General features: G+C 35.3%; 1 protein-coding gene across 2 annotated transcripts in view; it reads right to left on the bottom strand.

Annotated features, from left to right (window-relative positions):
• Positions 1 to 23,384, bottom strand: part of LOC128249439 (uncharacterized) — a 65,477-nt gene that overhangs the window by 35,422 nt on the left and 6,671 nt on the right. For both annotated transcript variants that reach the window (XR_016244380.1, XM_089363282.1), the window contains exon 2: positions 18,457 to 18,555. The gene's annotated coding sequence lies outside the window, so the exon portion shown is untranslated. The remainder of the gene's footprint in view (positions 1 to 18,456; positions 18,556 to 23,384) is intronic.

Consider the following 23,384-nt stretch of genomic DNA (forward strand, 5'->3'; position numbering starts at 1 on the left):
TTCTTGTAATTTCCTCAATAATAATTTAGCAATCTATTTTCCAAATCTTCGGAACTGTAACCTAAATAGTTTCAAAATAAGTATCATTATAACTTAGTTTCTCCCTGAGAACATTCATTATTTCTCTGTGCAGTAATTACACTAAATGAAACTCTAAATTTGGGGAAAATATCTCTGTCATACGTATATGTGGGGATGATGGTTCAGTAAATAATTCTGGGTGACATTAGAAATATCTAGGCTGGAGTGAAGAGTAAATAATCAGAATAGTAATAGATAATTAGCATGCCATTTTAATAATGAGTTTATTATCAGTGTAACTATAAAAATAGTAAATTGGCATTGTCTTCATTTGTCCTCCTTTGAGTTCTGTATATAAAGACTTCATTTCAAATCACAATCTATCCACGATGATAAACAATAAGCTTTAAATTATAAACCATAAAATTTCCTTACCAAAAATTATAGATTTACAGCTATCAACTTCACCACTATTTTTAATATATGTATTTATACACACACACACACACACACACACACACACACAAACACATACATATATGCATGCATATATATATATATATATATATATATATATATATATATATGGATATATGGATATATGCATGTATATAAGTATGTATGTATGTACTTACAAATGAACATATGTATGTACCAACATACATACATATACACAAACATACACACCATGTGGTCTCTCTTTCTCTCTCTCTCTCTCTCTCTCTCTTCTATACATTCATATGTATATATATGTGTATATACATACATACATATATATATATATATATATATATATATATATATATACAGAGAGAGAGAGGGATAGATGTTTGTTTGTGTGAATGCATATATATATATCATCATCATCATTTCACCCCCGTTTTCCATTCTGGCATAGGTTGGGAGGTTTGACAGGAGCTGGTAAGACTGGAAGCCTTTTGTATGTATGAGAGGGTAAGTTAGAGAGTAAGCTAAAGAGACTGAGCATGACAGAAAGTAAAATAAAGAACGCAACAGTGAAAGAGATGTTGGCGACGATGTGCCCTTGAGGGACATTGGGGGTGGTGAGAATAAGTGCGGTGATATAGAGATGTGGATTGAGTGGATGTGCAGGATGTAGGTGGCTGAGTGAAATATAGGAGAGGTTCAGGGACAGTGGTGAGGGTTGTGGTAGGTATGTGAGGGCACTGAGTGTGATAGTAGATAAGTGTTAATGATGGGCAGCAACACAGGGGCAAGAAAGTACAGAAAGGAGGTGATTGGTGGTGGTGGTGGTGGGGGGAGAAATGATAAATGGAAGTGGTTCAGGGTGAGGAAGAAGGGAACTGAGAAAGCAGGAGGGTATAGTGTGTGCCTATTTTGCTCATAGATGATAGACACGTTTCAGATGTCAAGGAATCAAAGGTCAATTCTGCTGTGGTGGTTGGGTCTTTTTGAGTACAGCAAGGTGCCAGATATCTCAGTCCTTTGTCATCTCTTTCATAAGGCTCAGTGTCTTCAGAGAAGCCTTCAGTACTTTGTCCCATGTTTTCAAAGTGTGGTTGAACGGTAAGAAACTTAGAAACTTGCTTCTCAACCACATTGCTCTAGGTTCAGTTCCATTGTGTGGAACCTTGGGCAAGTGTCTTCTACTATAGCTTCAAGCTGACCAAAGCCTTGTGAGTGGGTTTGGTAAACAGAAGCTGAAAAGAAGCCCATTGTATATATAGTTATACAAGGGCGGCCATAAGTTGCTTTACCCATTCTGATAATAATAAAGAAATGGATAAAGTGACTTATGGCCACCCCTGTGTATATATATATATATATATGTGTGTGTGTGTGTGTGTGTGTGTGTGTGTGTGTGTGTGTGTGTGTGTGTGTGTGTGTGCACTTGTGTTTGTCCCCCACCACTGCTTGACAACCAGTGATAGTATCTTTACATCACCATAGTCTAGCAGTTCAGCAAAAGGAGAATGATAAAATAAGTACTAAACAAAAAATTTGTTCAACTAAAATCTTTCAAGGTGATGTCCCAACATGTTTGCAGTCCAACGACTGGAACAAGTAAAAGATAAAAGACAGACAGACAGACAGATAGATAGATAGATGTGGGTGTTGTGACTGGACACCTAGCTTTTTCACCTCTCTTACTAATTCTTCTTTTTTATATCCATTTGTGGATCTCTTCCAGGCATTACACATCATTCTCATGTTTGGCTGAAAGGCTTTATTTATTGTCTTTGTCTATCGTTTCAAATCCCATTTGTTTGCTTTCATATGTCCACCCTAAATTGACTTGTTTGCTTTAGCTCTAATTCTATACAAATCTTGTGGGTGCCGCCGATATACGAAGTTCTCAGTCTTATCATTAAGGGCATGAAACTGGGTATTAGTATTTTTCGGTTGATAACTGATGAAGAATTACGGTCCTTCTGTGTCTGTCCTACATGTATGTTTTGTAGTATTTAATGCATTTTTTATTTATTTATGGCCGCCCTTGTATAACTATATATACAATGGGCTTCTTTTCAGCTTCTGTTTACCAAACCCACTCACAAGGCTTTGGTCAGCTTGAAGCTATAGTAGAAGACACTTGCCCAAGGTTCCACACAATGGAACTGAACCTATTTATATATACATACATTTATATAGATTTTTACACAAACATCTTTCAAAAGTTAATAGATAGCTATCATGTTATATAGGTATATATATATATATATATATATATATATATATATAAATATATATATATGTTCGTATGTGTGTCATATGATACATGTGTTGTGAAATTTGATCAAGCATGTTAGTAACAGGGATTGGAACCTTGTGCATTTGATTAAAATGTATTTTCAATCGAGCAGCAGATGTTTACTCTTACTGAAGATAAAGAACAAGATTCAAATTTGACTGGTGGAGTTTGTTTTCTGATGTCTGATAGGTTCATCTGCTACAGCAACTGCAGGATCGAATGATGAGAAGTCACCATGGACTTTCGAGTGTCAATGTCCTGCATTTCTGCAACAACATATCAGCTTACATAGTTTAAAGGTCAATGACTGCCATTTGGTAATGTGATTTTGAACAGCAGACCTTCCACCCTGTACTTTTCCCTTGTTTCCATGTTTGAAACTAAGAGCAGAGAGTTTGCCAACAAGGAAAAACCATAGTTGACTACAGAGCAATGATTGAGTGAGCAAGGCAAACAGCTTTATTTAAACGGCATCGACCAACTGTGCAAGTATTATTATAAAAGCTATATTGAAATGATGGTAAACTTGAATGAAAAACAGATGTATTTGTTGAAAAATAAGTTAAAAATACACTGAAAGTATTGCTTTAGGACAATGGTAGAATATGTCATGTTTACAGAAGATATATATATATAATATATATATATATATATATATATATATATGTACAGATTATGTCATGTAAACAAACATAAATTTGTTTTTGAAGCGTTGAAATGTATTGTAGAACATGTAGAAAGATATATTTTGCAACACATAAATACTGAACAGTATATATAAAGGATAAAATTCTTTTAAGAGCAGAAAAATTTGCTGGCAACCAGCTATGAGGATTGAACACACACCCCTCCAATATCCGGTTGGAGTGCTCTGCCCTTTAAGCTAAACTACTGACCAACGAATTCTTCTGCAGTTTTAGAAGTTATAAAGTCATCCATATGACATCTAGCATTTCTGGATGACTCTATAACTTCTAAAATTGCACAAGAATTCGCCAGTCAGCAGTTTAACTTAAAGGGTAGAGCACTCCAACTGGATATTGGAAGGGTGTGTGTTCAATCCTCATGGCTGGTTGCTGGCAAATTTTTCTGCTCTTTATATATACTGATCAGTATTTACGTGTTGAAAAAATATATCTTTCTACTTGTTCTTGTATGTATGCATGTGTGTGTGTGTGTGTGTGTGTGTGTGTGTATGTATGTATTTCATTATTGCTCAAGGACAAGTATTCTTATGTTAATAATTTTAATTCCAGATTAAATTCTTCAAATTTGTACATAGCTACATATATACTAAGAAAGCAAATTGAAGAACCGATTCTGAACACTGTTACAACATAGTATTAAGTTTCCCTGCAAGTGGTACAAACTATAATTGGGATTGAGCTTCAAATAGATGGTGTATACACATGAAGAGTACAAGGTGATATGTTTTACATTCTGTCAACTGGCCTCTGAGTAAGCAGCATCCTTAAATCCAATGACTACTTAAGTCCTCTCAAAAGAAATAGGATGCCATCCAGTGTAGCATGACTTGGATGAGTTAGTGTGTTGACTTGACCAACACTGGCATGTTTCCACTCAGCCTCTGAGCCCCACAGTGCAGCCTGACACTCAGCTTGATAGCAACTGTAGACACATTGGTGTTTCCCTGAGGCTTGGTTTCCAGATCTGTGAGCCTCATGAATGCCACTGCAGATTCACTTGTGGATTCTTTTGCCATCTACCCACTGTCATGTCATCATAGTACTGGCCACCCCATGCTATGCCACCTTTAACAAGATCACAAAGTATGGTCTAGATACTGTAGGCTTCCCCTTCAAGCTCAAGCCAGTGAGGTTAGACTGAAGGGATGATAAAGGGCCTGACAGTGTAACAATTTTCCTATTCCATGGTGGTAGGCCCCTCATCTGGATGCCACATGCTGTGACACCTTCTCCAGTGGAAACTTGGAGTTGTCACCTACCAGCCCAGGCTCCGCTGCTTGTCAGGCTGAGAAAAGCAAACTGTCAAGGTACCGGTTGCTCTCTGACAGGTTTATGGTCAAGCCTGTGGCAGTGAGACCTCCAGCATTGTTGGCCCCCAGACCATATCACTACTCACAGCTATTGGGGTGGAGATGGCTGTCTGCAAGTGCAAGCCCCATGATTCCAAGTGGCTGTTCCAGCGCATCTTCCACACTATCCTCCTGGGCAACGCCTTTTCCATTTTGTCTGTTGGGACCATGGGGTGGTCTGAATTTCAGGAAACTGTACATTCCACTCCTTAATGCAAATTTGTGATACTATTAAATATCTACATTTACAATCTTAATGGACTAATGTTTAACTTAGCAGCAAAAGAAACCATCCTGGTTTCAATTTTGCCCACAGCTGACCTGTTATTTTACACACCATATATCATCTCAATTAGTAACAGTGACATGCATATAAAATCAATCATTAATTCGTATTCTGTGAAAATCAACTATATATATCTACTGGTTCTGAAGTATAAACCATTTTACACAGAGTAGAATGAAATAGTAATGGATGTTCAGACATTGTTTTACATAAACATGATCAAGCTTTCTTGTGAGCTGACCAACTGAACTGAAGATTATAATTTTTATTCGTTTCTTCCTGAGAGCAAAGCTTGTGACAGTTGTGAATAATAGCAAAAAAATGCTATGCATTCAGAAGGATACATGGATTTAAACAAAGATTTTGAAATGTTTCCTCCGGAAGGAAGATTATCTCAAGAGTACATTATCAAACAGGTATTGCAGAGAAGAAGATCGAAACAGAACAACTCCAATGAGTTTGAACAAAGCAGTGAAACTAGGAGCAGAATGTTACCAAGGCTTGATAGACCAAGTGCAAAGCAACACTGCAATTAGTCATATTCATAGCTATCTTGTGCTTCTCATCTTACATCAGGTTCCTATTTTCAGGGATTGTGTTTGCAGCATTGGTGTCAACAGCAAACAGATTAAAATGATTTGAGAGATTGGTTTCATACTATGATATTGAGATAAGAGTATGAACCTGTTGATAGCACATTCTGTGGTCTTTTGTTGAATGATTAACCATTGGCATTAAGATCTTAATGTTTCTAGGCAAGTTTTATCATTTTCTGTTTTAACCATTTTTGTAGAAATACATTGCCTTCATTTCAAAAGAATTTTGTAAAACAACTTTATTATTATTATTAAGCTGGTATTTACTGCATAAATAAACTTGAAATTTTGGCCTAAGGTTTTAATATATAGTACTTTAAAATAGGAAGTTTATATCAGAGAGCAAGGATCCATCTCACGTGGACCGGTGTGAAAAGGCATTAAAGAATATCTATATCATTAATGCAGATATGAAAAGAGCATTTATATCAGATATACAGACATTCTGCTTTTAGAAAAGAGTGACAAGAGTGAAACTTAGCATGAATGTGTTAAATAGAATTCAAAGGAGCATAGTTGGGTTCATTTTCTGATTCGAGTCGGTGAAGGAAAAAAACCAACTGGACTCTGGTGGTAAGACTGAGCTTCCAAATTGTTTAGGAGAAATAATGCATAAAATAGTTGTCAGTACATTGGATCTTGCAAGCCTCACAGACTAAGAAATACTATACCATGTCAATGCAGTTGTTGATGCTGTAAATGAGAAAATTACTTACACATTTGATGGGAAAAGAGTAAATTATAAGAACATTGATTCTAGTGATGATAAAGACAGTCTATACATTTATCCCATGGAGTCCTTAAATAGCTATGACTATGGTGGAATACCTCCATCCCACCACTTATTTTGACATAGGGAAAGTTATGTGTTGTAATGCAATTACAAAGCTGAAATAAGGTTAATAGATTTTGCAATGGAACAAGAATTTGAATAACCCATTTGCATGAATGACCGAAGACATTCTGACTATATTCTGCCATTTACCCTAAGGCAATTATGGCTTCCTCGCTGAGTGGGTTTTGCAATGACAATCAATAAATCTCTGTTACTCACTGAGTGAAAAAAAAGTCTGTTCTTTCTAAATTATCCATTTGTGAAGAGACAATTGTATGCAGTTTTCTCAAAAACTGCACAGATAAATGCAGGCAGGACGCCAATGTCAAAAGCTCAGCGGATACTGAAGTTTTCCAGGGTCAAAAAAAATTCTTCTCTTTACCATATATATCAATTTGCATATACATCCATATTTTAGCAAATGTTTATTCACTATCAATTTTATCTTTTTTTTTTTGTTTTTTGTTTTCTTTGTAATCATCATTTATTGTAAACAACAAACAATGCCAACAAATAATGTTATAATGTACCAGAAGAGGCTCACTCATTTATACACACAAGAACACATATACAACATGCCCGTCATGTAAATGTGTGTGTGTGCGTTTGTGCATATATGTATGTATATACTTTTAGAGGCACATGGCTTAGTGGTTAGGGTGTTGCACTCATGATTGTAAAATTGTGATTCTGGATTCCTATTCCTGGGTGTGTTGTGTTCTTGAGCAAGACTGTTCATTTCACATTGTCTCAGTCCACTCAGCAAGCAAAAATAAATAATCCTGTCACAAACTGGCTTCCTGTGTTGTGGGACAATATATACACTACAGAATCTGGGAAACTGGTCTTATGAGCCTATGGCTCTGGAAGGATCTTTGATCCTTTATGTATGTCTACAAATACAGAGCAACAGGCTCACATACACTCATGCATATATAGGTAAAGGGTAAAGACCCCCTTCAGTCATGAATGACCATAGGATTGCACCTAGAAAGTGACTCTCCAAGGAACAAGTCCAGGCAAGATTGTTTATGGAAGACCAACAGTTACCTATGCATACCAGCTTCTCCTCTCCATGCCACCAATGTTATCCAAAGGAAAGGCAAAGGCCAATACAGCTTGGCACCAGTGACATTACAGCTCATTTCTACTTGCATGTGTGTGTGCATGAGACTATCTGACATATGTGCATGTTGTAGGGGGATGTATACAGGTCCTCCTGGATGGAGGAGTCATGTGAAATAGTGGTGACAGGAGGTGGGGGTTGGGAGGTGTGGGTGTGTGACTATATATGTGTGTGCTACTGTATATGAGGAGGGAGGAAGTAGGAGTGAGGGTGCTGGTGTGTGAATGTATAGGTGTACGTATATGCTGTAGGGTCATAGTGGTGTGGTGTGAGTAATAAGTATAACGGTGTAGAGAAGGTGGGGAGTAGAAGCAGATGGGCAGAGCAATGTGTGGTGTGTGTAAATGTGTGTACAGATGATGATAATGATATATATATATACATACATACATACATACATACATACATACATACATACAAATAAATAAATAAATAAATACATACATACATATATACACATACATACATAAATATACACATACACACACGCACATACACCTGCTCACACACGTGACTGTGTATGAATATACCAGTTTAGCAATATTCAGGAAATGCAGACACTTCAAAAAGGTTTTTGAAGTATCTACATTTTCAAAATGTCTCTGATCTGGTATTTAGAAAGAGGTCTTAGTTTCAAAGAATTTTGAGAATTCTCCTATTTTCTGCTGTACAAAGATCACATTGTTTGCTTCGCTTTTTGTCATGTTAGACCTTTTGATAATTTATATATAAAGCTGCAGTCTGAAGCTTCCCCTTTAACCACATAATGTGGTCAACTGATTCTGTTTTATCTGGGGTTTTTTTTATATATATATATCCACTGGAAGATGTTTGATAATTAAATCTTTGCATAAATTTTCTTTCACTCGTGTTTTGTCTCAATTTTCAACTAAAGATTTGTTCTTTTACTCAACATCACTACATGAGATCGCTCAGTGGAATAACTCAGATCTACTAAGTGTGATATAGCATAGCAAATGTGGAAGCATTTATACATTATTTTTCAAAATATATTTCCATAATACTTCTAAATACACGAGGTCATAGAGTATGAAGAGGTGTGTGTGTATGTGTGTGTGCATGCATGCATGAAGTTTTACTTAAGTAGCAGAAGAAGATTTTGTATATAGTAGACCCAAAGGTTTCACAAGTAACTATATCATTCAAGAACCATTCTAGCATTTTATTAATACAGAATGACATTAAATTCACTTTTAATCTAAATTTATTTCATGAGGCATCATAATTTCTGTGACAACTGCATTCAGGTCACTGACGCAGTTCGACCACAAAAACTTCTACTTCTTGGAAAATCAAATTTCTATAGGCACAGGCATTTTATAGGTGCTGACATAAGCACCCCTGCCATATCTGTGTGATTAAGAAGCTCACTTCTCAATCATATGGTTTCGAGTTCTGTCCTGTTATGCAGCACCTTGGGCAAGTGTCTTCTACTACAGCTCAAACACTCAAAACTAGATTTGGGAGATAGAAACTGAAAGTAGGCATCACATATATACATACTTAGGTATTACTTAAGAAGAGTGGACCCAACGTGCACATCTGCACTAGTCAGTGGATGTTTGCACCTGCTCTAGTCATGTGCAAGTCTGTAGCATCTGTGATAAAAAAACACCCTCCACATGTATAAATATGTGTGAACTGTAAATCGGGGGCATTTTGTGTACTGCGATCATACACTTGAATTTGCGTTTTGCCTTTTTCCAGTAACATTCGAGTTTCTATGGAGGGAAAATATGGGAAAACTGGGGATGAATGTTTTCAGAACATTCTAAAACATCTTTCAGAATGGTTCATTTTTGAATAACATTTTATTTCATTATTTTCACTTATTTTTATGTTTATTTTTAGGTAACATTTTATTTCAAATTCAAAATTTGTTTTATTTTCATTCATTCAGTCAGTTGTTTGTTTGTTTTATTAGATAGATAGATAGATAGATAGATAGATAAATAGATAGATAGATAGATAGGTAGATAAATTGATAGATAGATAGATAGGTAGATAGATAGAAAAAATTAACTCCACCCACCCGATTTACAGTTTAAATACATTTATACAAGTGGAGAGTTTTTTATCGCAGGTGCCACTGACTTGTGCCTGTGGATGTGTTTGTCTACTGACTGGCATGGGCGTGTGCATCCACTGACTAGTGCAGGTGTGTGCACTGGGTCCACTCTTCTTAAGTAGTATCCGTACTTACGTGTGTGTGTGTGTGTGTGTGTGTGCATGCTTATGTCACACTGTCTTGAGATCATGTGCTGATTGTAAATGAATGTCACCATCATACAAGATGTTGAGTAAAAGAACAAATCTTTAGTTGAAAATTGAGACAAAACACGAGTGAAAGAAAATTTATGCAAAGATTTAATTATCAAACATCTTCCAGTGGATATATATATATAAAAAAAACCCCATTCATTTGCATTCTTTCATGGAATCATATCTACCATTGTATTGTTTGTGCTCAAAGGACAAATATTACCTGAACAGTAAACAAGTGAGGATTGGTGATAGGAAAGGCACTGAGTTATAGAAAATTTGTCTTAAAAAATTTTATCTGACTCATGCAAGCATGGAAAAGTGAATCTTAAAGCAATGATGATGATGATGATGCTGATGATATATTCAATGAATACTTCAGCAGTGACTTCAGTGTTTTTTCAACGAAGCCAGTTACAGGTGAAGCTTTGAAGTCATTTTTCGGCTTTTCCATATAAAAAAAATTATATATTTATACTCTACTTACTTTTATCAAAATGCTCTTTCAGGTAATATTTGAGTGTTTTTAGATATAAAATCCTCATTGCTCTCTGTCTCTCTCTCTCCCTCTCTCTCTTTCTCTCTCACACACACATACATGCATACATACATACATACATATATACATACATACGTGCATACATACATACGTGCATACATACATACGTGCATGCATGCATACATACATACATACGTACATACATACATAGATACATACATATGTACGTACATACATACATATGTACGTACATACGTACTTACATATATACGTACATACATACATACATACATACATACATACATGTTCATTTTTAGCCCCAAGTCAGCTCTGATTATTCATATTTATCATCAAAGGCTTCCCAGCTGTGACCAACTCATTTTAAGGTTATATCTCAGACAACTTTCTCCAAAATTTCTTTTACTAATTTATGATAGTGTGCTGTGATTTAAGAGAGATGTCATTAGTATTTCTAACAGTGCAAGTAACAGTGTAGAAGTACTTTTGTTCATCTGACATTTAGACATTTAAACATTATATTTGATTTAGACATTAGACTTAAATTAAGGAAGAAAACGTTACTGCCAGATACAGATTGTACAGCAGTGAGACAGAAAAATAACCACTCATTAAATTATCTATCTTATGAAAATGGTAAAAGAAAAATCTGTTGCTGGCATGGCTGGGTGGTAAGAAGCTGGCATAAGGCGGTGAGCTGGCAGAAACGTTAGCACGCCGGGCAAAATGCTTAGCGGTATTTCGTCTGCCGTTACGTTCTGAGTTCAAATTCCGCCGAGGTCGACTTTGCCTTTCCTTCTTTCGGGGTCGATAAATTAAGTACCAGTTATGCACTGGAGTCGATGTAATCGACTTAATCCCTTTGTTTGTCCCCTCTATGTTCAGCCTCTTGTGGGCAATAAAGAAATAAGAAGCTGGCATTCCAGTTCTGGGTTCAGTTCCATTGCATGGCACCTTTAGTAAGTGTGGTTAGTGTTTACAATATTACCCAGAAACGAAATTTTAAAAAAATAGTGCAACAGGTGTAAAAAAATGTTAAGGAAATGAATATGAAAACAAGAAGTCATGGAAAGCAACAGGTGGGGGAAGAGGACTTCGGAAAATTCACAAGACCCGAGTTTTTCCCTCATAACTTTTAAGAAAAAAATTTTTTTTTAATGAAATTTTATATAAATATCTTTCAGATGGCATAGATTATGACTATAAAGAAATCTGTGGGTAAGATCTTTTCCAAAGGGGTGGGGAGAGGACTTCGGAAATTTCACAAGATCCGATTTTTTCCCTCGTAACTTTAAGGAAAATGGATATCTTTTAATGAAATTTTCAAAGCCTTGTGAGTGGATTTGGTAGACGGAAACTGAAAGAAGCCCGTCGTATATATATATATATATGTATGTATGTGTTTGTCCCCCCAACATCGCTTGACAACCGGTGCTGTTGTGTTTATGTCCCCGTAACTTAGCGGTTCGGCAAAAGAGACCGATAGAATAAGTACTAGGCTTACAAAGAATAAGTCCTGGGGTCGATTTGCTCGACTAAAGGCGGTGCTCCAGCATGGCCACAGTCAAATGACTGAAACAAGTAAAAGAGTATATATACCTTTCAAACGGCATGCATTACAGATGCCTAATGTGCCGCAAACCCCTTCTTTTTGTTCAGAAAATGTTGGGGGAGGAATTATTGGAAAATATTTTTCTTTTTTACAATGAATAAATTACGGTGACCTAATATGCCACAATCTGCAATCTGGGGTTAATATAACCAGTGATTTTTAAGAGGTGTGTAAAAGATATTTTGTTTTAATATACTTGTTTCACACATATACACAAACACTAACGTAGTTTTTGTAAGGATTTGTATCATTCTTTCTCTCTGTCCAGACTTCATTACCACTAACTTTCATAGTTTCAGCCTTTTCACTTATTATTCTTTGCAAACTTGCTTGAATTTTCAGCCTAACATAATCCACACGTATTTCCAATGTAATGTAATCCAACCATATTACTGCAAAATGTTATCTTAAAATATGAGTAAAGAAAAGGGGCTAATGCCGTTTCACATCTCACCTTCAAAAACGCATTTTTGGGGTTCAACACCCCTTTATTTCCCAAACAAAAATAAAGGGTTCACAAAAAGAATGTACTGGAGTTTGATTCATTCAATTAAAATTCTTCAAAGCAGTGCCCTAGCATAGCTACAGTCTAATGACTGAAACAAGCAAAAGATAAAAGATATATATAATATAGAAGCAGTACTGAATTATAATAGCCAGCTACATATTATACTTAATGTAAATACATCATTAAAAGGCAAATTTATTGTGGTATTCATCTGGCTATTTGCAATACCAGTAAATGTTTATTCACTGATTTTGTATATATATCAAAGGCAACAAATCTTGTCTAAGCATGTGACTGGCTGTAAGGGCATGCCACTGACTAGGCTCAACAGGGCAGAAATGCATCGCTGCTCCTGGGTTGATTTTTATTTCCTTCCAAAATATATTATGTTTTTAACCCATGGCTTGTCCATACAAGATGTCATCTCATCCCTGGACAAATACTGCACTAAATTTGGCTTTTGATGATATGTTTACATTAACTAGATAAAATGATGGCTAAAAACAATACATTTCTTTGAAAGATAATAAATATTATGCTTATTGCATAAAATTTGTGTGTGATTCAGCAAATGCTTGATTTGCTTGCCTGTTTGCCTTCTTTTTATTATTTTTTTTTTTTTGCACCTTTTAGTCAAAGAAATAAGCAGTACCCATGATCCTTCACAGGGCCTCTAAGATTGGTGGGAAGAAGGGAGGAAGATATCTTCTCACCTAAATCTCAACTCAAAAATGTTTGCAACAGAGTGGACTACACTAAAAGCAACAAAGGTTCCAGGGTTCCAGATATCAGTATTAAAATGGATGATGAATTAAGTCTTATGTACAAGTAATCCATAATGGGATTTCAACTCAGACCACAAGGGGCCAGAACAAATACCATAAGGCATCTGGTTCCATGATTTTACATTTCCACTAATTCACCTCATTTATTAATACTTTTTTTTTACTGATTTCTTAAGAATGAAAGGCAATGTTGACAAGGTCAAGATTTGAACTTAAAAGGCAATGTTGAGCTATAATAAAGATTGATAATAAGATCTGTTAAATTCCTCAGTGTTTGTCATTCTGTCTTTTAGGTGACCTTCACTCATGAAAATCAGTTAAGCTTTTAATAAAAGGAATATTAAATGAATGTTATCTTTATAAATGAGATCTGTATGTTCAGATGAAAGCCATTCAGTAATTGTTGAAAACAACAACTATAGAGACATAAATTGCAATAAAATGCTGCTACTTGAGCAAGTTCTATTAAAGCATATTTAATAATTATCATGTTTAAATAATTATCATTAGAAGTAACTGTTTATAAAGTGTTTGTAAAGGCTTCTTTTGATTACATATTTTTATTATTAATTTTGATATCTTCTAGAGAGGAAATATATATGTTATAGATATTGTTATAACATTTACAGATGCTCGAGGAAATATTGGGAAGGAGGATTGAATGAAATAACTATGTAATCAAAATTATATATTTGACCCTTTGATCTTTAAATAAAAAGTAAATCTGTAATAATTTATTTAAGGTTCCAATTTTGCCAGGAAGTTTTGCTAGCTTTATTCAAATTTGAAATCAATATTCAATTATACAATATCAGATTGCCTCACACATTTCACAAATTTTGGTAATAATCTTGAGATTAGCTTGACATGTTCGCATGTTACACAAAATATCTTATAATATTTAGTTTTTGGTTTTGAGTTCAAATTCAACCAAGGTTAACTTCATATTTCATCTTTTGCAATTAATAAAATTCTGTCAAGTAAAAAGTTAATATATTTGACAGTCCAAAAGTGGCATACTGGTAGAATCATTAGCATGTTGAGCAAAATGCCTAATGAAATTTTGTCTGTTTTTTACGTTTCAGGTTCAAATTATGTCAGAGCCAACTTTGCCTTTTATCTCTTTGGGGTAGATAAAATAAGTACCAGTCAAGCACTGGGGTCAATGTAATCTCTCTCTCTCTCTCCCTTAAAATTGCTGGCCCTGTGCCAAATTTTGAAACCAATATATTTGACTGTTCTTTGCTATACTCCAGTCTAATGAATAGTTTTGTGTGTTTGTAAGAAATCAATAATTTTCAACTTTAATTTTTGTAGTTTTAGGTAAACCAGTAAGAATTCTGGTCAATAATCTCAGATACTTAGCAACACCTTTACCCAACAAATGCTAGCATTGAAAGATGAACATAAAAACAATACTAATTGTAATGTTTGAATTCTCTTTATCTCAGAGCTAGTAGTATCAAGTAGTTTAATTAGATATGTTAATTATGTTGGAGGTAGTGGTACCTGGTAAATAGTAATCTAATTAATTAATCTATCTTTGAGATAGCAGTATCAAGTATACAGTGGTCCAGTAATGGTATGATAAATCTGAAAGATGCAATGGTTGTAGCTGAAATCTCTTAAGTCAGCTAAATCAGAACCCACCTGGGGCTATACAACTACAGCAATTTTTTTTATTCTTTTGTCATCAGCTCCCATGTTTTACCTTCAAATCATTTTTCTACACATTTTTACTTAATTGTTTTTGTTGGGTTTTTTTTCTTTTGCAAGGTATTTTGTGACCCTATGAGTGCAGGTGCCACTTAAGATGTATCTAGTCCAAACTGTAAAGTGGTTGGCACTTGGAAGTGCCAAAACTAACCTCACCTGTGCTTGTGCCACGTAAAAAGCATGAAGTCCACTCTCCTGAGTGATTGATGTTAGCAAGGGCATTCCAGCTGTAAAAATCCTGCCAAACAGTCGCAGAAGTCTCATGCAGGCTTCTGCCTGGCTGGGTCCTGTCAAACCATGCCAGCATGGAAGACAGACATTAAATGATGATGATTATGATGATGATGATGCCCTCTGGAATCTCTTCCTAATCAATGTGTTCCTTTCAAAAGCCAACATAGAAAAATTAATTAAACTGAACAACAGGTGCAGGTACGACTGTGGGATAAGCAGTTTCCTTCCCAATCACAGTTTCTGGTTCCAGGATACTTTGGGCAAGTGTATTTTGCTACAACCACAGGCCAACTAAAGCCTTGTGAGTGAATTTGGTAGATGGAAACTGAAAGAAGCCTATCATTATATAAACACATTATATATATAGTTATACATTTGTGTGCACGTGTGTGTGTGTGTGTGTGTGTGTGTGTATGTATGCATGCATGTCCCACCATTCATTGACAGCTGATTTTGGTGTGTTTATGTCCCCAAGACTTGGCAGTTTGACATAGAGACTGGTAGAATAAGTACCAGGCTTTAAAAAAGTTAATCAGTGGTGCCAATTCATTCAAGGCAGTGCCCCAGCGTGGCCACAGTCTAATGACTGAAACAAGTAAAATAAATAAAAGAGAATAACTATCCATTCAGCCATGCATCGATCGATCCATCCATCCATTCTCTCTGCCCTCTCTTCCTGAAAAGTATAAATGCAGGTAGAGTCCTCAGGAAACACCTCCATAGCTGAATATCTATAGTTGAATAACATCTATAGACTTAGTTGGTCATGCTTGTATATCTAACTGGAAAATGTGATGATGGTTGCTACATAAAAAAAGTAACCATATTAACTTCAAATTAGTCGTCCCTATTTTCAAGTTTATGGGGACTAACTCAGAACTGGTGTGAGCACTATAAATCATATTTATAGTGAATCATTTTTTTTTAATTTTTTTTTTTTTTTCTTATAGGAGTCCTTTCAGTTCTTATTTTAGAAACTGATCTAAATCTGGATTGAAGTGAATAATTATGAGAGTATCTGTTACACAATATTTACTATTTGTAGGGAAGCAAATGGTGGCATTTAAATATATGCAAATTCTATTACAAATTTACTAGCAACAAAACAGTTCACAGCAATTATCTAAAATGTGAAATTGTGACCCTTCTGGATATAGAAATACAACAAAGCTCACATTTAACAAAGTGTATATTTGTATGAGTGTATAAACATTTATGTGTGTGTGTATGCATGTGTGTAGCTGTGCATGTGTAATTTATCTATCTATTTATCTGTCTCTCTATCTCTCTATATATATGTTTATGATTGTGTGTATACACGCACGTACACAGACGTAAACACACACATATATGTACATCCATGTATGTATGTTTATATGTATATATACAGATATATATACACATATAAATATTAATATATATATATGTATGTATGTGTGTGTGTGTGTGTATATATATATATATATATATATATACACACATACATATAAGTAGGAAATGTGTGTGTATATATATATATATATATATATATATATTGAGATTCAGACGACTCAGACATTCATACTTAGATATTATTTCTATATGCTGTGTGGCTATTGGTTACTAATAATCATATGCATGTTTGTACGTGTGTGTGCATGTGTACATGTGTGTGTATGTGAAAGAGCTTGTAATAGTAGCAAATAAGATGTTGTAAGCCAAACCAGAGCCATGGGGTAGCCAGCTCACAAAAAGGGTTGCTAACAAATTTGTAGTCAACATGCTTACTGTTTTATATTACAAGAAAAGAGAGATGATGACATTATGTCTAACAACATTAACAGAATCAGTTGGGTTGAATACTGAGACTTTCTCACAGTTTGAGCTTACTTAATGTTGGTAAAAATAAAAATAAAAAAAAATAAAGAGGACTCTCTTAAACAACCATTGCCCCTACCATCTCTGCCACCAAAACTACCATCACCACCACCACCACCACCACCATCACCACCACCACCACCACTGCTGCTGCCCCCCACCCCCGATTGTAAAACTTGATAAATAGATTCATTAGTTACTTTTACAAATGTCTCAGCTGGAAGATGTTTGATATAGTTTAAAACCCTCAAAAAAGCTTTTCATTTAGAAATTCTTGCTCAGATAATCCAAAGGTCAACATTATGTTTGTAAGGCCAATAAAACTCTAAATCATTAATCCTCAGAGGAACACTGTCGCCATTGAGCATTTACAATCACACTCCACCTTGTTCCTTTAGCATTGGGATTACTCTGTCAAACACATTGCTTGCTTATAAGCATTGTTTTGAAGCAATCATGCATTATCGCATAGCTTTAAGATTTCAATGAAGTGATTGTTTATTTTTAGAATGACATTGTAGGGTAAGTGTAAAAGGCTAGATCTGGCCAGTTTGAACACAAAATGAGTAGAATATTAGGGCCAGATGTGGTTGATTTAAGTGGTAAAGAGTTAAAGTAAAAACAGCTCCTGAAGTAGATCTATCCAAAAAATGTTCAGAGTATAGCCATCTTAGTGGTGTTCAGAGTATAGCCATCTTCAGGGAATTGCAGATAGTTTACCATGGCCTATTTGGAATTCCCTCTCTACTCAGGTCTCTCTTCAAGCTGTTCACTAACAGATTCAAGAAGAGTATTGCAAGCATCAGCATCAACAATGTAAAAGAGTCTGTAAAGACTATAGGCACTTCTTTCTCCAGACCCAGCAAATAACAAAGAAAGAAAGATGGAAGGAAGGAGGGAAGAAAGGAAAGAAGGAAAGAAGAGGGAATAAAGGAAGGAAAAAAAAAAGGAGGGAAGAAAAAAGATGGAAGGAAAGGAGAGAAGGAAGGAAGGAAAGAGAAAGAAAGAATGAAGGAAAGGAGAGAAGAAAGAAAGAAACAAACAAAGAACGAAAGATCCACCAAACGATATGAAATCTAAACCTTTACAAAGATTGAAAAATGGAAACGTAAATGGCATGCAGGGTGTGAGTCAAAAAGATCTCCCTGCGGCCTAAATTATTCATACAATATTTCCTATAAAGTCATCTTATGCACTAAACATTCTGAAAAGGAGGAAAATTTATACCATCCAAACTATCCTGTTGAAGTCAGGGTATATTTCAAAACTAATGCAAAACATAATACTGACCTCAATCCACCAGCTTTTTCAGAGAATTCTACTCACAGAACATATTGAATATCGCATATTTTTCACCACAATCAGTCAAGCTTTGTTCATGGCTATCCCCTAAAGTATTGCAAAAATAATAAAATCTTAGTCTCTTCAAAACATTCACAAATTCTTCAAAACATTCCGAACAAATCATTGACACAAGGATGCTTTCAATAACTAAGAACCCCTTGCTTCACTGGACAATAGAGTAGACGTCAAATGGTGGTTTTAAGTTTAAGTTGGGACCATTGTTAACTGAAGTGCTTCTAATTTATTCTTATGAATAGATACATAGATACACACATAAACACACACACAAATATATATGTATATATAATAATTAAAAACGTAATGTAAAAATACATTACGGAGCATATATTATAAACAATTAATAATTATTTATGAATATATCAATGGCCAAACATGTTATCATAGAATACATAGAAGAAAAATGTTCTATAATCATGAACAAGTCATAATTATAACAAGTCATAATTATGAATAAGTCATAATTATAACTCAGAGGGTTTCAAAACCTTTACATGCTTAGAAATAGCAATTAAAACCCTTATAAAGCCATTTAACTCACTCATATCACTTCTCTTCGTGATAAAAGCAGTATACAGGTGACATGACAAATAGAATTCACAACTTAAAAATAACTGGTTAATTCCTTATTGCAATTTCAATGTTAGGAACCTATTAAGGGACCCATTCGCCTTGTCAGGGGAATATTCCTGTAGATAGAAATCAAAACAAGACCTTATCTTGGGGTTAACATGCATCCCAACCGGCAAGAGAAATGTGTCAGCCTCTATCTTCACATTCAAGTTATGAATTCAAATGCCATGCACAGCATTTATGAGAAAAGACATGTAAATTCATAATTATAAACATTCTTGTTCTATGTATATATAATATACATGCAGATATGAAAGAGTGCTGAAAAGTTCCTCTCTTTGGGTAAAAGAAAATACAGGAGGATCAGTTATGATTTTATTCAACATATTTCCCTCTTAGATTCACATGCCTATTGCAGTGGTTCTTCGGCTTTTCTAAGTCCTGTAAAAGAACTTGGAAGGTTAGGCCTCCAAACATGCCTTTCGTGATACCTTTATAACCAGGAACATTTCAGAATCCCATCGTACATATATATAAGCATATACATATGTATGTATGTATGTATGTATGTATGTATGTATATATATATATATATACATATATATATATATATATATATATATATATATACATGTATGTATGTATGTATACACATGCATAATGTATCTACACACATATATAAATACATAGAAAACCTGTCCGTGGCAGACGTGTTAATGCTGCACCTCCTGATGAAAAGAATTGCCCTGCAAGAGCTCTGTGCCATGTAAAAAGCACTCATGCTGGCACCATGTAAAAGTGCTCATGCTGGTGCCGTGTTAAAGTACCCAGCACACACTGTAAAGTGGTTGGCATTAGGAAGGGTATCTAGTCATAGAAAAAATTTTATAGGGGGAATCGCATGACCGTGATATGTAGAACACATTATCGAAAACAAAAATCGCCAAAATGAAAAGATAAAAAAGTTACAGCGGTTTTTCCTCAGTGTCTAATCCCAATGTGCACCAAAATATATTTACTTTAAATCATTTATTTATTTTATATCGTTCATCTTTCTCCCCCCGCCTCTCACTCACACACACACACACACACACACACACACACACACACACACATGCTATTTTGGGAGCGAAAGAGTTTTGTTTATATTTCACGCCGGTACAAGTCCTAAATATCGTCCTTTTCTGTAAAAGGTGTCTTCGGCGATCTTTACCAAAGGTTGGCCTTTTCCGTACCCTAACCCTAACACCGTAGTGAAGATTGTGCGGGTGTTACGGAAAAGGCCGATCTTTGGTAAAGATCGCCGAAGACACTTTCTATGGAAAAAGCGGATATTTAGGAGTCATCCATTTATTTAACAACAATGAAACAAAGAGGTATGTAACAATTTGTCAGTGTCCCATTTATGTTTTTCTTAGTGAAAATCGTGTGAGTGTTATCTAAAAATTTACCTGTACCTTTTTCATGGTAAATTTGAGATTTAAAAATGTTTTCCATATTCTTCATCTTTGTATGTTGTTGGTTAATTCAATTAGAAAATAAAACCTAATGACGTTGTAATTAGCAACTAGCACATTTGATTTCTTAGTTTTTGTTTGCTTTTATGTTTAAATTCTTTACTTGACTTATATTTCTTACAAAGAGTGAAAAAATGTTTTCCATATTCTTAATCTCCCTATTTTCCCTGTACATTGAAAAATAGATGGTGAAAAGATCAATGGGTGTGTGTGTGTGTGTAGGTGGGTGGGGGTGTCTGAGGCTGAAAATGTAAAATGCTTTTTTTTCTTCTTAAACATAAGATATAATTTCAAATATTGGATGTTTTTGAAAGACACTATATTTTATAATGACATTATATATACTTTCTCACACAACAATTAGTGAAAATCGTGCGAGTGTTATCTAAATATTTAGCTGTAGTTTTTCATGGTAAATATGAAATTTAAAAATATGTTTCGTCAACCCAACGACCCCTCTGTGACATTGGTCAAAACAGTGTTGTCAAGGGCATATTATGCCTACAGATTTATGCTGCGGGTGAACAACTTCAATCACTTGCATCGATCGCGAGACCTACTTCATCAGTTTGCAGTGGACATGGCTGCCAAGGTTGAATCCAAGCATCTGTGTTTTATAAAAACACACCAGAAAGAGCTGCGCAGTGACAGCTACATCCATCTACGAGATGGGATCCAGAATGATGCTGATCCCCGAAGCCTGGGAAAGACCTGCATCTTACCCTCCAGCTACACGGACATATTCTCAAACCATGGAAACATGACTTATGGACTCTTCCTCTTTTTTATTGGACAATGCTCACTTCAACAACAACAACAACAATGCTCACTCGGCTGATATCAGTGATTGGCTAAGCTGCTCATAGACTTAACCTAGAGGGACAGGCCCCTTACTTTTTGGTTAAGGCTGTGGTAAGTTTTCTTAAGTTGTTCCAATCCAGATCCCCAATGCAAACCTTCAGATCAGCCTTCTCTTATGCAGATCTCTAATGCAACTTTAAAAAAAGCAATCAATGAGTGGAAATAACCAGTAAACTGATTCCTTATGGGATTTCACAATCAAATTGCCAGCAAACCATTTTCAACCAACCACTTTCAATGGATTTCGCTCAAATCTGATGTCAATGTTACTTATTTTGGTTTGAAATAAAGCACTTGATCACTTCATAATCCTAGCTTAATCCCAGGCAATGCCGGGCTATACTGCTAGTGTATATATATATATATATATATATATATATATATATATATATATATATATATATATACACACACACACATATGCATGATGAATGTGTATGTGTATGTGTGTACCCTTGTCTAGACACCAAGTGATAGTTATAAATGTGTTTTACCATCATACAAGTGATATTTTTTGTTTCCTTAGTGGGAAACAGCTGAACGTTGGTGACAGGAAAGGCATCCAATCATATCTGCCTCACCAAATTTCATCTGACCTATTGGAGCATGGAAAGTGGATGTTAAAAGGAGGATGATGGTGGTGATGATGAATAACTAATGAATCAATGGCAGTAAGGTGAAGGTACAGGAATATGGTTAAGATGGTCATAAGTTCTAATGTTATTAACTTCTATTGTATAATGTCTCTGTGTAAGACATATAACCTTGGTTGTTCCAGTTCAGCTGTCTTGGCTGTAATTTTATTTTACAGTTTGATAGTCAACAGTAGAAAGCTCATCCAGGCATGAAAACAATTGCCCCATTGGAAACCATTCCATCCATGAAATCATAGTAAAATGGCTGGAAAACAGTAAAATAATATTTTTTTTTTAAATTGTAGTTTTTTCCAAAATCTTTTGTTCAAAATTTCTAAATATATTTCCAAGACAAAAATACAAATATGGGTACTGGTTTGATAATAATTTCTCAGAAATATTTTTAGCAGAAGTAATTAGTTAAATCAATATTTAGACATTATGAAAAGACTTGAGTTCACAGAAATGGAGTTTGTTTATTTAGCTTGTCTACATTTTCGGTCAAAATTTTGCCAGATTTCACTTTGTTTTCTAAAATATCTACCAGTAATATACAATATGTGGAGGCGCAATTGCCCAGTGGTTAGGGCAGCAGACTCGCGGCTGGAGGATCGCAGTTTCAATTCCCAGACCGGGCATTGTGTGTGTTTATTGAGCGAAAACACCTAAAGCTCCACGAGGCTCCGGCAGGGGGTGGTGGTGACCCTGTTGTACTCTTTCACCCCAACTTTCTCTCACTCTTTCTTCCTGTTTCTTGAGTAGCGCTGCAATGGACTGGCGTCCTGTCCAGCTGGGATGGGGGGACACATACGCCATAGAAACTGGGAAACCAGGCCCATGAGCCTGGCTAGGCTTTAAAAGGGTGCATAAATAAAAAACAATATATAATATACAATGCAATAACCTATTCACTCCCTCCACAAAAATGTGCTTAGAATTTAATAGTTGTCAACTGAACCACATGGTTTCAGGTTCTGTCCCACTTCTGGGTACACTGGCCAAATGTCTTCTACTATAGTCCTGGATTGATCAGTGCCTTGCTATTGAAGTTGGTAGGTGAAAACTGTGTGGAAATTTGTGTGTGTGTGTGCATGCATATGTGTTGGTGTGTGTCTGTGTGTGGGCATGTATGTGCTTGTATGTGCTTTTGCCTGTTTATCTCCCACCACTGCTTGACAACTAGTGCTGGTTGGTTTGTTTACATCTCCATAACTTGGCAATTTGGCAAAAGAAACCAACAGAATAAGTACTAGGGTTGATTTGTTCAACT

Source organism: Octopus bimaculoides, chromosome 14 (genome assembly GCF_046866305.1).
Source record: "Octopus bimaculoides isolate indiv1 chromosome 14, ASM4686630v1, whole genome shotgun sequence".
NCBI lineage: Eukaryota > Metazoa > Mollusca > Cephalopoda > Octopoda > Octopodidae > Octopus > Octopus bimaculoides.